Source organism: Quercus lobata, chromosome 10 (assembly GCF_001633185.2).
Source record: "Quercus lobata isolate SW786 chromosome 10, ValleyOak3.0 Primary Assembly, whole genome shotgun sequence".
In the NCBI taxonomy this organism is placed as follows: domain Eukaryota; kingdom Viridiplantae; phylum Streptophyta; class Magnoliopsida; order Fagales; family Fagaceae; genus Quercus; species Quercus lobata.
In genome coordinates this window covers 6,337,514-6,352,034 of record NC_044913.1, presented here as the reverse complement: position 1 = coordinate 6,352,034, position 14,521 = coordinate 6,337,514, and the positions used below count along the sequence as shown (strand labels likewise).

At 35.1% G+C, this 14,521-nt stretch overlaps 1 long non-coding RNA gene across 1 annotated transcript; it reads right to left on the bottom strand.

Annotated features, from left to right (window-relative positions):
• Positions 1–505: 505 nt before the first annotated feature.
• On the bottom strand, positions 506–3,681 carry LOC115963208. Its single transcript, XR_004085745.1, has 3 exons — positions 3,359–3,681; positions 1,329–1,413; positions 506–757 (listed from the first exon to the last, which is right to left on the bottom strand). It is a non-coding gene; the product is annotated as an uncharacterized LOC115963208 (long non-coding RNA).
• Positions 3,682–14,521: the final 10,840 nt, after the last annotated feature.

Sequence of the window (14,521 nt, the reverse complement as noted above, 5' to 3'; positions counted from 1 at the left end):
ATGAATATGAAATTTTAACATTGCTTAACTAACCTTTTCCTCCTCAAGTGTTGTATCCAAACAAATCCAATCTTTCTTGAACTCCATCAGATCAAAGGTCAAATCCTTTCTTGTACAATTTAGATACTCAAAAAAATCTTTAGGAAGTAAATTTTCCAACATGAAGCAAATTCTAATTTAGCACCAAACAAATAAGATAAAGTAATGGAAATTTTTTTGCATTTCCATCCTTTTCATGCTTCTTGATTCTAGGCAAATCAAAGTATTCATATGACATTGCTTGTAGTAAACATGAAAGATCTAATTTCTTCCAATTAACTATACTTTCACAAAAAAAGGATTAAAAAATTGGTTGTTTGTGGCCGAACAAAATATATTCTACTAAAGAATCAATTGAACCACTAAACTCCTTCATCTAACTATATATGAAGCTTCTTTCTTTTCTTTTTTTTTAATAAGTAAACTATGAAAGCTAATAACATTTATTATTTAAATATTTGCAGCTATGAATTTTTACAAAGAAAGATGAAAAAACTTAACAATAATGCCAATGGTTAGAGAGTTCATTACATCTCACTCACTGGCTATGATGGCTCATTATTGTTTGAACAAAGGTTATACAAGTGCTTCAGGTCAACTGCACATCTAATTTCTATTGCAAATCTTAACAACATCTTACATGAAATTCACCTCATGGAATTCACTTGAACTAAAAGCAACCAAAACACCAAAAATTCTACAAAATCCCATTAAGTACCTACAAAGAACAAAAATAAAGAGCTAATCAACACTGGAACCATCACTTACTAGCCAAATAGCTTTTGAGTGTAAATATGCTTTATTAACAGAAAATAAAAAAATAAAAATAATGATTCCCAAAGCCAAAGTTTAAAAGCAAAAAACAATGAAAACCATTCAAACGAAACCCAAACAACTCAACATAACAAAGTATTCAACCTTTTGAGAGAGAGAAAGTAACAATTAGATAGCAAGGACCTAATGTCACATACAAACCCAATTGGCAAACATATTGAATATACCAATATGAATATGTATGTAAAGCTTAATTATAAACCAAAGCAATACTAAAGAGTAGCAAAAACCAAAGCCCCGTAAACACAATTAGAAAATTTTTAGAAAACCCCTTTTTGTCAGTGGCAAACCAAAGCCCAACCATTTAGCCAAAGTAACCCACAGCCACAAACCAACAAAATTCCATGAACAATTGAAGTGGAGAGAGAGAGAGAGAGATAGAGACAGAGAGAGAGAGAGCGAGCAATATATAGAAAATAATATTAAAGCAAATTAAGGAGAGAGGGAATTCGTACCTCGGATTCAAGAGATGTGTTGGTGAGAAATGATGGATAGGTAGAGAGTAATCGATGCAATGGTGGTCTCCCAACTATGACTAATCTGTGGTGGACGGAATACTGTTTAGATGTATGTATTTTGTAGCAAATAGTTACATTGTTTTCCTTCAAAACTAGCCTAAAGACCCATAAAAAAGTTTTTTAAAAAAAAATACCATTTGACTGGAGAGAGGGAGAGAGAAGCAACTCATATCAAATATCAATTATCAAATAACTCTTGTATGTAAATATCTAACACTACATCATTAGGGATGGATATTGTAATAATGACAACCAACTAAATCAACCACATATAAGTGGAAAGTCTTGTGCCACATAGTTGCAAGACCTTCATATCATTAGGTTTTACATGGATTGGGGCATTCAAGGCTTTCATAATATCAGTGTAAAATTGTGAAGAACTCCTTGCACTTGAATTGTGTACACCATATAAACTTATCAAAAATTACCTCACGACACTCCTGGTTGTATTGGATTGGTTTGGGGGTTTCAATCTTTATCAAAAAAAGAAAAAATAATATCTATTTGAAGGAAAAATTAAGTCAAAACAAATATAATTTAAGCCATGAAGTCAACAAAAACAAATTTTAAGAACAAATTGTTCAAGCTCAAAAATAAACTTGTGCCCATTTTCTCCAACTTAAATTTGTCATAAAATATCCCTACTCTAAAAGGAAAATATTAATGTCGTCCACTATTCAAATTTGTGTAGTTTGACTAATTTAAATATCTTAGTGCTCTATCCAACCAAGAACCATGTAGAGAGGTAAAGGGAAGAAGGCTGATTTAAACAAAGAAAAATGATGGCCTCTAGAAGAATTCAAACTCGTACAAATAGCGAGCATCACCTCCAACTTAAAATTAAAGCCCTTATGTTTGGAATTTGGGCAATATAAAGGGATAAAAACAATCAGATATTTAATAGTGTGGTACTCTCAATTACAATGCTAAAATTATCGTGCATGAATATGTTTATGGAGTGGTCTCACACCCTTGGCCCAAATGATATGCATTTGGCTGTACTTCTTATTGAGTTCTTTGACCATATAATTCCTTGAGGGTTTACTTTTATTTGGGTACACAGTCATGAGGCTTCTCCTAAATTCCAAATAAAATCCTAGCACCAATGCACTTTTGTGGGCTTTCAAATGTGAAATCATAATTTCAACTATAATACCTAAGCTTTTAACTTTAAATATACATGTAGAATCACTACTTCTCTTTTGCATAATTGGATGCCAAATGCAAGCATCACCGTGTGATTTGTTTTAGGTCTTTTCTTTATTATTCTTGTAAAACATGTATTTAGTGCTCAATGTTTTGTTTTGTTTTGTTCTATTTTTTTTTTGTTTTGTTTTTTTTGTTTTGTTATTGTTTTTTTTGTAATTTTAAACTCTTCTCAAAACAATTTGTGAATTGAAGTATACCTTACGTATCCTAAAATGGATAAGGAAAAATAAATAACATTAAATCTCATGCTCAAACATTATGTCCAGTTTAATCGTAGATACCTACAAAACTATTGAATCTTTGACTTGTATAATTCTTTTCATAACAAATTTTGGGTATCACTGTCACATCTTCTACCTAAAAAATAACAAACCCCAAATAAGAAATCTTAACAACAGTAAACCCATGTCTCCAAGACATTTAATCGAACACCCTACCTGTTTACAAAGAATTCACACAGAATATATAATCAACTGGAACTCATAAGAATTAAAGAATTCACACAGAATTATAAATTAACCCACATAACCTACAAGAATTCCAAATTAACACAAATTACTTAATCTAAAGCAATAATGCTCAAAAGCAATTAAAAACATTAGCAGATTAGTAAAAATCTAAAAGCAATCTTTCAAAAAACTAATAAACAAACAAACAAAGAGGGTAACTTGAAGATAAAAGGGAAATATGAAAAGAGAAAACATACAAATATAGTATTTAAAATTTTAAAAATAGAACAGAGAATCCAAATATTTGACCTCACACCACATGGAGAGAGAAATATAGTAAGAAAGCTTTTACGAATTTGAATCAAAAGAGGACGTCCACGGCATCTTGATTTTGCTTCTTCAATCCCAATTTTGCAAAGCTCACAAAAAACCAATAGGAAATTGGTTGTCAATTAAAATGAAGGTGAAACAAAGAGAAAACAAATCTCTCTATTTACTTTTAATCGCTTACCATCGGCAGAAAAAGATTGTCTCAGATGGGAGCGGAGACAAAGGAGAAGGTACTTGACTCCAAAGGCAAAGCATAGAGACTGGAGAGAGAAATAGATGAGGGGCTATCTTTTTTATTTTTTTGAGATAGGAAGGGGCTATGGATTTTGATTTGGGGGTTTCCTGCATATTAGTGTATGGTCTTGTAGTTGGGTTTTTTGAAATTTCTGTTTTTTTTTTTTTTTTTTAATTTTTTATTATTGAGTTTTAGAAATATAAAATCAGATTTTTTTTAAAAAGAATTTAAATAAGCAGATGTGTAAAAATGTGGGAGCTCTAAAAAAAGTCAAACACTTCGGTTTTGTATATATAAATGAAGTAAAACCACTCAGTTCTATGTGCCTCTAAAGTCAAAAGAGTCGAAGATTCATTGGTTAGAATTAGCAGCTAGCAGGATAAATGGTATAACAATAGAAGAAAACAACATTTGTGGCTAAAACTTAGCTATAGAAAGAGGGTGCCACCATAAACAAGCTATGGAAAATAATCAGATATTCATAATATTTTGTGGAGTTCAACAATTTAGATATAGACCCCATCGTGTTTTAACTTATAGCTAAACGTTTTTGCCTATTCCACTAGCTTTACTTAACGTATCCTTCCTAGCATTCACTCGAGACAATTTACAGGGTTCATAATTTGCAGACTTTTACTCACATTCATATGTCCGTATTATCCTTTTCTTCAGGCTGTTAACATGTTTGAACATCAACAAGGGAAACCCCAAAAACTAAGGCATACACTTGCCTGAAAAAGAGAGAAGAAATGGTCACATTTCCTGCAATATTTAGTGCCAAATGTAACATTGCTGCCCTTTGTTTTAACAATCTCATTTTTTTAATGGCAATTTTTTAATCAAATTGGACATGAAAGCTTGAATTAAGTAAATTTGAAATTTAGAGGACTCAATTGAATGAAAGTAAAGTTAGAGGATTAATTAAAATAAATTTCAGTAAACTTAGTGAGTACAAGTTTCATTTTAGAGTGTAAATTGCCCTTAGAATTATTATATTCACCTTACTTCTAGTTTGGGATAAGACTCATTTTTCCTAAAATATAAATTATCTACCTAGATGGCTTAAAACAAGTTTTAAAAAAAAAAAATTACAAAATTTGGCTACAAACTTAGTGGTTGTAGTTTAAGGCTACAACTTTGAAAAATTTAACATTATTACATATTTTGAAAATCCAATTATTAAATTGTATTTTCTTTGCGCTTTTAATACACATATAAAATTCTGTGGCAATCAGATGTTATTTACTATATAATTTGTAAAATTATTTTTATTCATAATTTTAGACTCCAAAAACTTGAAATTTAAATAATTGATTAATAACATAACTATTGATCTTGAATCTTCGGAAAATTTTGCAAGTATTAAGAATATAAAAAGAAAATATAATTTAATAGTGAATTTATTAAAATCACATCCGATAAAAAGATATTGAGTGAAGTTGTAGATTTAGGTTACAATAAAGTTTGTAGCCAAACGTTATCCTTAAAGAAAATTCTCAATTTCTTATTTTACTCTTTGTTGAAACTGTCATCCACAGTCCATACTATTGTAATATTAATTGAAATTCAAGATCTTTTAAAACTTTTTTATGAGATTTTTCTAAGTCATTTTAGTTACACAATGCAAATTAATATAAAATCATTTGCATTTTAGAAGAGTTGACTCAGCTGAGTGTCTTACTCCAAATTAGGTATTTGTTTGATTTTTGTCTTAGCTTAAAATTTTGTTTTAAAAGTAACAAAATTAGATTTTTTTTTTTTAAATAAACTAATTTTCAGCTATTTGTCACATATTTAACATAAAAATTACCAAAAATTATATCATTTGTTTCACATTCATCAAATATACTATCAAAATTACATATACTTCTATGTTTATGAAATGATTATAAACTAGTAATTTTTGCTTATTTTATGTACTGTTTGTAGGTCTCATACTATTTCTCGTCTCAATTTTATTTCAAATAATTTAACTTTGATAAAAACTTTTATATGATAATTTTAACCTTCTGTCATGCAAAAAAAAAAAAAAAAAAAGGCTATAGAAGAGAGGGGGTGGATATAATTATACAAGAGAAAAGTTAATGGATGTTCTAAAAGCATTGATTTAAGAATTATTTTTAGAAACATTTAATGAAAAAATGAAAAAATAATTAATTTTTTTAAAACATTTTATATTTTTCTTCAAAGTGATTTCAATTTTTTATTTTAAAAAAAAGGTTATTAATAATTGTCCGGAAAAAAACTAAGAAGTTGAAACCCTTGACTGAAATCTACACGGCGCTGATGGAATCCAAATAACGCAATAGGCAAAAAAAGCACACGCGATGAACTATGGGCCAGATGGCACATTATTTGAAAGGATGCGTGTGAATATAACTTTCTTTGTAGATATTCTCTGTCCTTATTCTTTTTGTCATTTTGGGTTTGGGCCGGCTTGATTTAGAAGACCTTTCCTCTGTCCTTATTCTTTTTGTCATTTTGGGTTTGGGCCGGCTTGATTTAGAAGACCTTTCCAAGTAAGTTGTGCTTGTTGGGTTTTTTATTATTATTATTTATTTTTTTATTATTTTTATTTTTATGTCGAATTTATATTTGTTGGGTTAGTCCAAAAGCCCATTCAACAAATGAATAATGGGCAAAATTTCACATTATTTAAAGGGGACAAGTGTGAATCTAATTATTTTTCTCAAATTTGTTTATTTAATTTTAAAACAAAACGTAAAATATATGATGACCACACAACAAATAAATATAAGAGAAAGATAGGGTTACTCTCAAAATACTAATCCATTCCATGGTTATATAGTAGATAGGTTCAGTTATTGCAAAAATTGAATTAAAAAATTCAGATGTTAAAACATTCAAAAAACAAAAAAAAAATTAAAAAAAGATTGAAAACAACATAGTTGTCCCAAATTTTAAATAACCAAATTTAGCTTATTTCAAATCTAAATTGGGTCAAATGTATGTCTATTTTAAAACTCTAGATTTCTACTTCCAAATTAGAAAAGTTTTACTAAAAAATTCATTATGATGTAAAAGACATGGTCAAAAAATTATCAATAAATCATCTTTAAGTAGATCATAACCTCTTCACTCTAGCAACTTTTAACCAAATTCCATTGATACAATCCAAATTTGATATGTTCTAAAATAGGATTTTCCAAAACATTTATGAACCCTACCAATAAACATTGTTCGAACTTATTTTGGATGAGATTTTATTCTTAAAAAAAATGTGAATTTTGACTTATTTATATTCTTGAATTAACTTTTCAAATATGCATATATCATTTGTAAACGATGAAATTAATATTATAAAGCAATGCCTGGCAATTTTATTCATAAACTCTCTCTATTGGAGTGGGAAAATTTTCAGTCTCTAAAGAATTGTGCTAATTAAGGAAATCAAAATTTAAATTGAGGAAAATTATTAGATTCCATATACCTATAGTACTGTGACGTGTCACTTTCTCTTGTAATGAATCTTTGGCTCTTTTGACTTTTTTTTTTTTTTACAAGATAAGATTCTACTCTAACCTAATCTAAGTGTATATGTGTGTGAAGCTCTCTCTTGGAGACTTGAACCCCGACCTTTGTCTCCCACACCTCACAAGCACTTATACTTGTGGAGTGACCATCGCACCAAGGGTGTGCGGTGGTGCTCTCTTGATTTTGGAGGTACATAGAAGTGAGTGGTTTTCCTTCATTTTGAAATAATTATTAAGTGATAATCTAGTGCTCTCTTCTTTTATATTCATAGTGGACTCAATCATGAATTTAATTAACATGAACGACCATAAATATGAGAGGAGAGAGCACCAAATTATCTCTTAATAATTGCTTTTAAGATAAAGTAAAACCACTCAATTCTATGTGTACGAAAATCAAAAGAGTCGAAGATTCATTACTAAGAAATAGCAGCTAGCAGGATAGGTGGTGTAAGAGCATCCATAGCAGTGGAGCTAAAAATTTAGCTTTTTAGCTCCACCAAAATTTACTTTATCTATTATACCTATACATATGCTGCAGCAGTGGATCTATTTTAGCTATCAACGCAATAAAATAATATAAACATCACAATAAAATAATATATCACCTACAATAAAATAATATATCCCACTACCCAAAAAAACAACCCAGCACCATCCACAACTACCTCTGCCATTAGCCACAGCCACAACCACACCCACACCCACACCCACAACCACCACCACCACTACCACCACCACCACCACCATCAGACACAACCAAACCCACAAAAAAAATAAAAAATCAAACCACCATCATAGTCACCAATCCAACACCACAACCACCAAACCCACAAGAAAAAAAAATCAAACACCGTACCACCAAACCATAGCCACAACAGCCACCATCGCCACCACCACAGCCATCAAACCCACAAAAGAAAAAAAAAAATCAAACATCATTCCACCACCACAACCAAAATCCATAAACCCACTGTCAAAATCATCCACCACCACCGCCATAGCCACCAAACCCATATGAAAATACATTAAAAAAAAAAAAACAAAAAAACAAACAAACTCAATCATGGCGGAGTGGGGAGGACTGGGCGGCTTGGATCTAATCGGAGGACTGGGTGGAGGCATGGATCAGCAGCTTGGGGCTTGGGCCAGTGGCGTTGAGGCTGGCGGAGGGGCACGGACTGGGTGATGGGGCTTGGCGTGGGTTGGCGAGCTGGGTCGGTGGAACAGGTCGGCGATGAGGGAGCTGGCCGGCGAGTTGAGGGATGAGGGAGATGAGGGAGGCCGACGAGATAGAGAGAAAAAAAAAATTAAGGAAGAAAGAAGAGAAGCCGAAGAGAGAGAGAGAGAGAGAGAGAGAGAGAGAGAGAGAGAGAGAGAGAGAGAGGAATATTTTAATGAGAGAGGAGAGAGAAGTGTAATAATTATTATTATTATTATTATTATTATTATTTTTTTTTTTTGAGCTTTGAGCTACAATGCACATCTAAAGATAGATGTGCACTGTAACTGAGGAGCCACTGCTACGTAATGATTTTTTGATGTTTGAGAGCTAAAAAATAGCATTATACCTATATAGCACCACTGTTGTGAGTGCTCTAACAACACAAAAAATAATATTTGTGGCTAAAACTTACCTATAGAAAGAAAGGATACGTAATTGGGCTCTGTGCCTCTTGTTTCTTCCGAGTGTTGTCCTTCTCCTAGTGAGCGCCTCTTCTTCCTCTTGAAGTTTGGTCTCTCCATCCCTGTCAGTTTTTTCTTTTCTTTGTTCTCACCTTCCTCCTTTTCTTCTCTAATGGTGTCATCCCTCAAATCTCTCACCCTCCTGATTTGTCCTTTGTGACTTGGATCTACCTGTCATGGCAGAGGATACAGTTGATACAATTACTACACAAGCGACCAAACTCAGCTAGCTTAAAAGAAAAATCAATCTAGAGGTGGTCCCATCGTCCAAAGAAAACTCCAGAAAGCTCCTCATTGGTAAGATCCTTTCCAACAAGTCTTTCTCAAAAAAATTAGTCAAAGAAATCCTAGTGAAAGCATGGAATGTAATAAATGATATAGATGTTTCGCTAGTAGACAAGAACATTTTTGTGTTTTCCTTTAAGCATGAGGCAGATGTGAGGTATGCTTGGGACAGAAGACCTTAGACAGTAAAGGGAGAACATTTAATCCTGAAGCGTTTCAACACCGATATTAGTGTATCAGAAGTGGATTTTTCAACCACAGATTTCTGGATTCAGATCCATGGCCTTCCTCTCAACAGACGAAGTGAAGAAAATGCTCTTAAAATTGGTAGCATGGTGGGTAGGGCCTTGGAAACAGACTTTGTTGGTCTAGGATCTGAGATATGGAAAAGAAGTGTTAGAGTCTGAGTGGAGGTGGATATTAGCTGTCCTCTTGTCCCTAACTTCCTTTTAGAACGGGAACAACTTCCGGACCTTTGGATCCTTTTCAAATTTGAAAAACTGGGTAATTTTTTTTTTTTTTTTTTTTGGATGTGGAATGTTGGGCGATGACCTACATGATTGCTTAGATAAGGGGGTTCAGACTCTCCTAAGGGAAGGGGTCAACTTTGGCTTCTTTGGCAGATGGCTTCGAGCAGAAAATGAAGAATTTCATCCAGGCATCAACTTGGAAACACTCCTCAACCCAGACATGGTAGAATGTACTAAAGGTAATCGACTGTAGATAAGCACACCACCAGTTTCAAAGTCTTGTGTAAATCAAGGCCAACCCGATTGGATTCAATTGGCCATGGATTCTTGGGATGCAATGATTACCAGAGAAGAGCTAGGCATAAGAGATGAGCTAATAGAGGTCCTTGAGTAGTGTGAGATTGAGACCCTACAGCAGATTGATGGGACTTGTTTGGAAAAGGCCACTATAGATTTGACAAAATCCTGGGTATGTCTCAATCCTTGTTCTAATCTAATTACTTCCCAACCCCATTCTAACCAAAATTCCATTACCCTTTCCCCGATGAGCCCATACAAGACCTCATGGGCCGGACCTTCTTCCCCACAAACCTCCCCTAAAAAAAAAAACATATTCACACAAACACAACTCCGCTTCTCTCACCTAGGCACTTTAGCCCTCACAGGAAAAAATCTTTTAAGGCCCAAGCTAGAGCAAAGGCAGTTACACGAGCCATAAGTTTCAAGCAAAGCAAATATGGTTCCCCTAAATCCACTAATTCCAATCCTGATTTTTCACCATGCAACTCTACAATGGCCGAGGAGGCGGGCCTTATTATGCCCCCCACCTCGCCACGAGGGCCATAACGTGGAACTGTCGGGGTGCTGGTAGAGCCCTGATGGTTAGAGCTCTTAAAGAGCTAATCCGTGAGTCAAATCCGGATTTAGTTTTCCTCTCCAAAACCAAAATAAAGTCTAAAATGATAAATATGATTTGTGATAGATTGAAGTTTGTAGATTCTTGGTGTGTTGATGCTAATGGTTTGTCTGGGGGTCATGTGCTGTTTTGGAGATCGGGTGTTGATCTAGAAGTGGTTTTCTTAAATAAAAACATGATAGTGGCGTTGGTTTATTTAGACCCCCCTAAAGCTCCATGGCTTCTTTTTGCTATTTATGGTACAATCCAAAGATCCAAAAAAGGAAAATTTTGGGAAGTGTTGGAGAATATGGTGTCTTCCTTCTCAGGGCCTTGGGTAGTAATTGGAGATCTCAATTGCCTCAAACGAGTGAAAGAGAAACATGTGGGATGTGTAGTGGCTAAAAGTTCTATAAGTCACCTCAGAGATTTCATGTCCAATACAGGTGCTATTGATTTGGGATTTACTGGTCCATCCTTTACTTGGTCAAATAGAAGGGAAGGCTTGGCCAATATAAAAGAAAGGTTGGACCAGTGTATATGTGACCAGGAGTGGCAATCTTTATTTCCCAAAGCTGGGGTTAGACACTTATGTAATTCTAACTCGGATCATAACCCGATTTTGCTTGATACAATTCTGGAACCTGATGTTTTGTCTCGGCCGTTTCGTTTTGAAGCAATGTGGACTAGGGAAGAGGAAAGTAGATCAGTTGTGGAAAATGCTTGGCAAATTTGGGTTGAAGGCTCTCAAGGCTTTAAGTTAGTTAAAAAGCTGTCTGTGACTTGTCGAGAGCTAAAAAGTTGGAACAAAAGCACCTTTGGAAATTCAAAGGAAAAAAAAAATTAAAGACCTCAAATCCAAAATTGCTGAGATACAATAGTCTACCCCCACAAGAGAGAACTTGGAACTAGAAGCCTCGCTAAATTTAGAGCTTGATGAATGGCTAGCTAGAGAAGATACGAGATTACGACAAATGTCTAGAGAATTGTGGGTTAAAGAGGGTGATCGTAATTCAAGGTTCTTCCATCTCTCAACCATAATTCGAAAATGTAGAAACTGCATCTCCGAAATTAAGCTTGAGGATGGTTCTTGGATAAGAGACCGGGAGGAAATTCAAAACTATTTCTTGGATAAGTTTACTTCCCTATTCTCATCTAGCCTCCCTCATTTCCCAAAAAACCTGGAGAACTTAACAGAGCCTTGTGTCACTGACCAAGAGAATTTGGAGCTATGCAAAATTCCCAATAGAGAATAGATCAAGAAGGTGGTGTTTGGGATGAAATCCCTCAAAGCCCCAGGTCTGGATGGCTTCCCAGCTCTCTTCTACATTATTGGGGCACAGTGAGTGATCAAGTGGTTCAAGTTACCCAAAGCTTCTTTTGTAATGGCTGGCTTTTGAAAGATTTCAACAAAACCTTCATCTCCCTCATTCCTAAAAAGAAAGGTGCTTGCAATTTCAATCATTTCTATCCTATTGGGTTGTGTAATGTGTGCTACAAGGTGATATGCAAGATTATAGTGAATAGACTAAGACCTCTTCTAAATAAAATGGTGGATCCGGCTTAAGTGGCCTTCATGCCTAATAGATGGATAAATGAAAATGTGGTCATGGTCCATGAAATTGGTCATAGCTTCAAATATACAGGGAAGAAGAAGGGTTTCCTTGGAATCAAGCTTGATTTCCAAAAGGCCTACGACAGAATGGAATGGAATTTTTTGTTGGTATTATTAAGAGCTTTCGGTTTCAGTAACAGCTTTATTAATCTCATCCATCAATGCCTCTCCATGGTTGAGTTCACTTTACTTTTGAATGGAGGTCTTGGACCAAGTTTCTCTCCCTCTAGGGGGCTTAGGTAGGGGGACCCCCTGTCTCCATATTTATTTATTTTGGGTAATGAGGTTCTCGTAAGGTTGATAAACAGGGAAGTGTTTCAAAAGAACTTAACCGGGTTTGAAGTCTCCAATACCACCCTCCCCCTATCTCTAAGCTTTGCTATGCAGATGATATTCTATTGTTTTGCAAAGCTAAGTACTACAAACTAGCCATTCTTAGAAATTGTTTGGAAAAATTCTGCTCTTGGTTGGGTCAATCTATCAGTGTGGAAAAATCTGGCTACTTCCCTTCCAAAGGTGTGAGCCATCAATTTATGAATCAAGTTAAGTGTTGTTGGGGTCTCAACACACTTCCACAAAGCACAACCTATCTAGGTGTTCCTCTCTTCTTGTCAAAGAGCAAATCCTAGGATTTCAAATATGTTAAAGAAAGATTGGCTAGTAAGCTTGGTGGGTGGAAAAGTAAAAAATCTATCTTGGATTGGTAGAGCAACTTTCATTAAATCAATGGCCCAAGCCATCCCGGCTTATTCTATGTCGTCTATTCTTCTCCGTAAAAGTTTTTGTGATCAATTAGATGCATTTGTGTGCAGATTTTGGTGGAGCCCCAAATCAAAGGCAGGTTTGTACTGGACTCCGATGTCTTGGTCTTGTCTTTGTTTGCCACAAAAGGAGGGTGGCTTGGGATTCAGGAATTTCTAGGATTTCAACCAAGCTCTCCTTTCCAAATTTGGCTGATGGATTCTATTCGGAAAGGATTGTCTTTGTATTAAGGTTTTAAGGGCAAAATACAAGTTTCGGGGTAATTGGCTGGCTCATCATTCTCCTAGCAATGCTTCCCCCTTTTGGAAGAGTATGTTAGGTATAAAACACCTTATTGCAAAGGCAACTTGCCTTTTAGTAGGCAATGGGGATTCCATTAGAACATGTTCTGACCTGTGGATTCCTAATCTCCCTAGCTTCACCCCAACCCCTAAAGTTGATGCTAATCCGGATATTGCTTTGGTGGTTTCTCAGCTCCTTACTCCAAACCGAAGCAGTTGGGATATTTCAAAGCTGAGTTTGTTGTTTGAGGAGCAGGTGGTTGATCTAATCCAAAAAATTCTCATTCCTAGTTACCCCATGGAAGATAGTTGCTCTTGGACTGCAACAAACTCCGGGCTTTTTTCTATCAAGTCCGCTTATTGGCTTTGTAGGGAAGGCCCTCCTCTCTTAAACTCCGACTATATTAGGGGTCAGATTTGGAGATTCAAAATTCATGAGCACCTTAAGATTAATTTATGGAGAATAGCTGCCAATGTTTTACCTACCATGGAGGTAATAAGTAAGTTCAATGAGAATGTGGATGGGTGTTGCCCTTTGTGTAATTCAACTTTGGAAACATCCCTTCATCTGTTCATGGTCTGCCCTTTTGCTAAATCCTTATGGTTCTGAAGCCACTAGGGTGTAAGAATAGACTCATTGGCTTTTGTTTCGACAACTGATTTACTGATTTTGTCAACTTCCTTTTGTCTCCCCCTTTTTTGGTTAATCAGTGATTGGGCCATAAGGAAGATTTTTTGTTGTATGGTGCCATCATTTGTGACATGGTTTAAAGGCAGAGGAATCAGGCCATATTTGGAGACAACACTCTAAATATTGATAGGGTTGCTTCTAAAATCTCATGTCTCTTCTCGGAGCACAAAAACTCCGATGCCTCTACCACTAGACAACAAGTTCCTTCCTCAACTCAGACTTGGATCCCTCTCCCAGGTTTGTCTTTTAAAATTAATGTTGATGCTGCTGTAGGGCCTTGCTTTTCTTCTATAGTTGCGGTAGCGAGAGACCAGAGAGGGGAGTTGGTATTTGTCGGTACCATGAAAGTGAACACCACCCTTCCTCTCTAGGCGGAAGCTGAGGCCATTAAGTGGGCCCTCTCTTTAGCTCCTGCCATGGGTGATGAGTGCATTATAGTGGAATCAGACTGCTAGTATTGTGTGCATCTTCTCAATGACTTCGCTGAGCCCCCTCCTTGGAGGATTAGGTCCTTGTGGTCTGATTTGAGGAATTTGTTGTCTGTTTCTAATAAGCTTTTTTGAAATGGGTGCCTAGGTCCTGTAATGCGGTAGCCCACTCTTTAGCAAAGTGGTCTCTTTCTTGTAATTTTTTTGGCCTTTTTGATATTGGGAATAGCCCTGCTTGTTTCTCTTCCATTATTTTGGAGGAGTCCAGTAGGGCTTTGTAATCTGTTTCTTCTTCTAAAT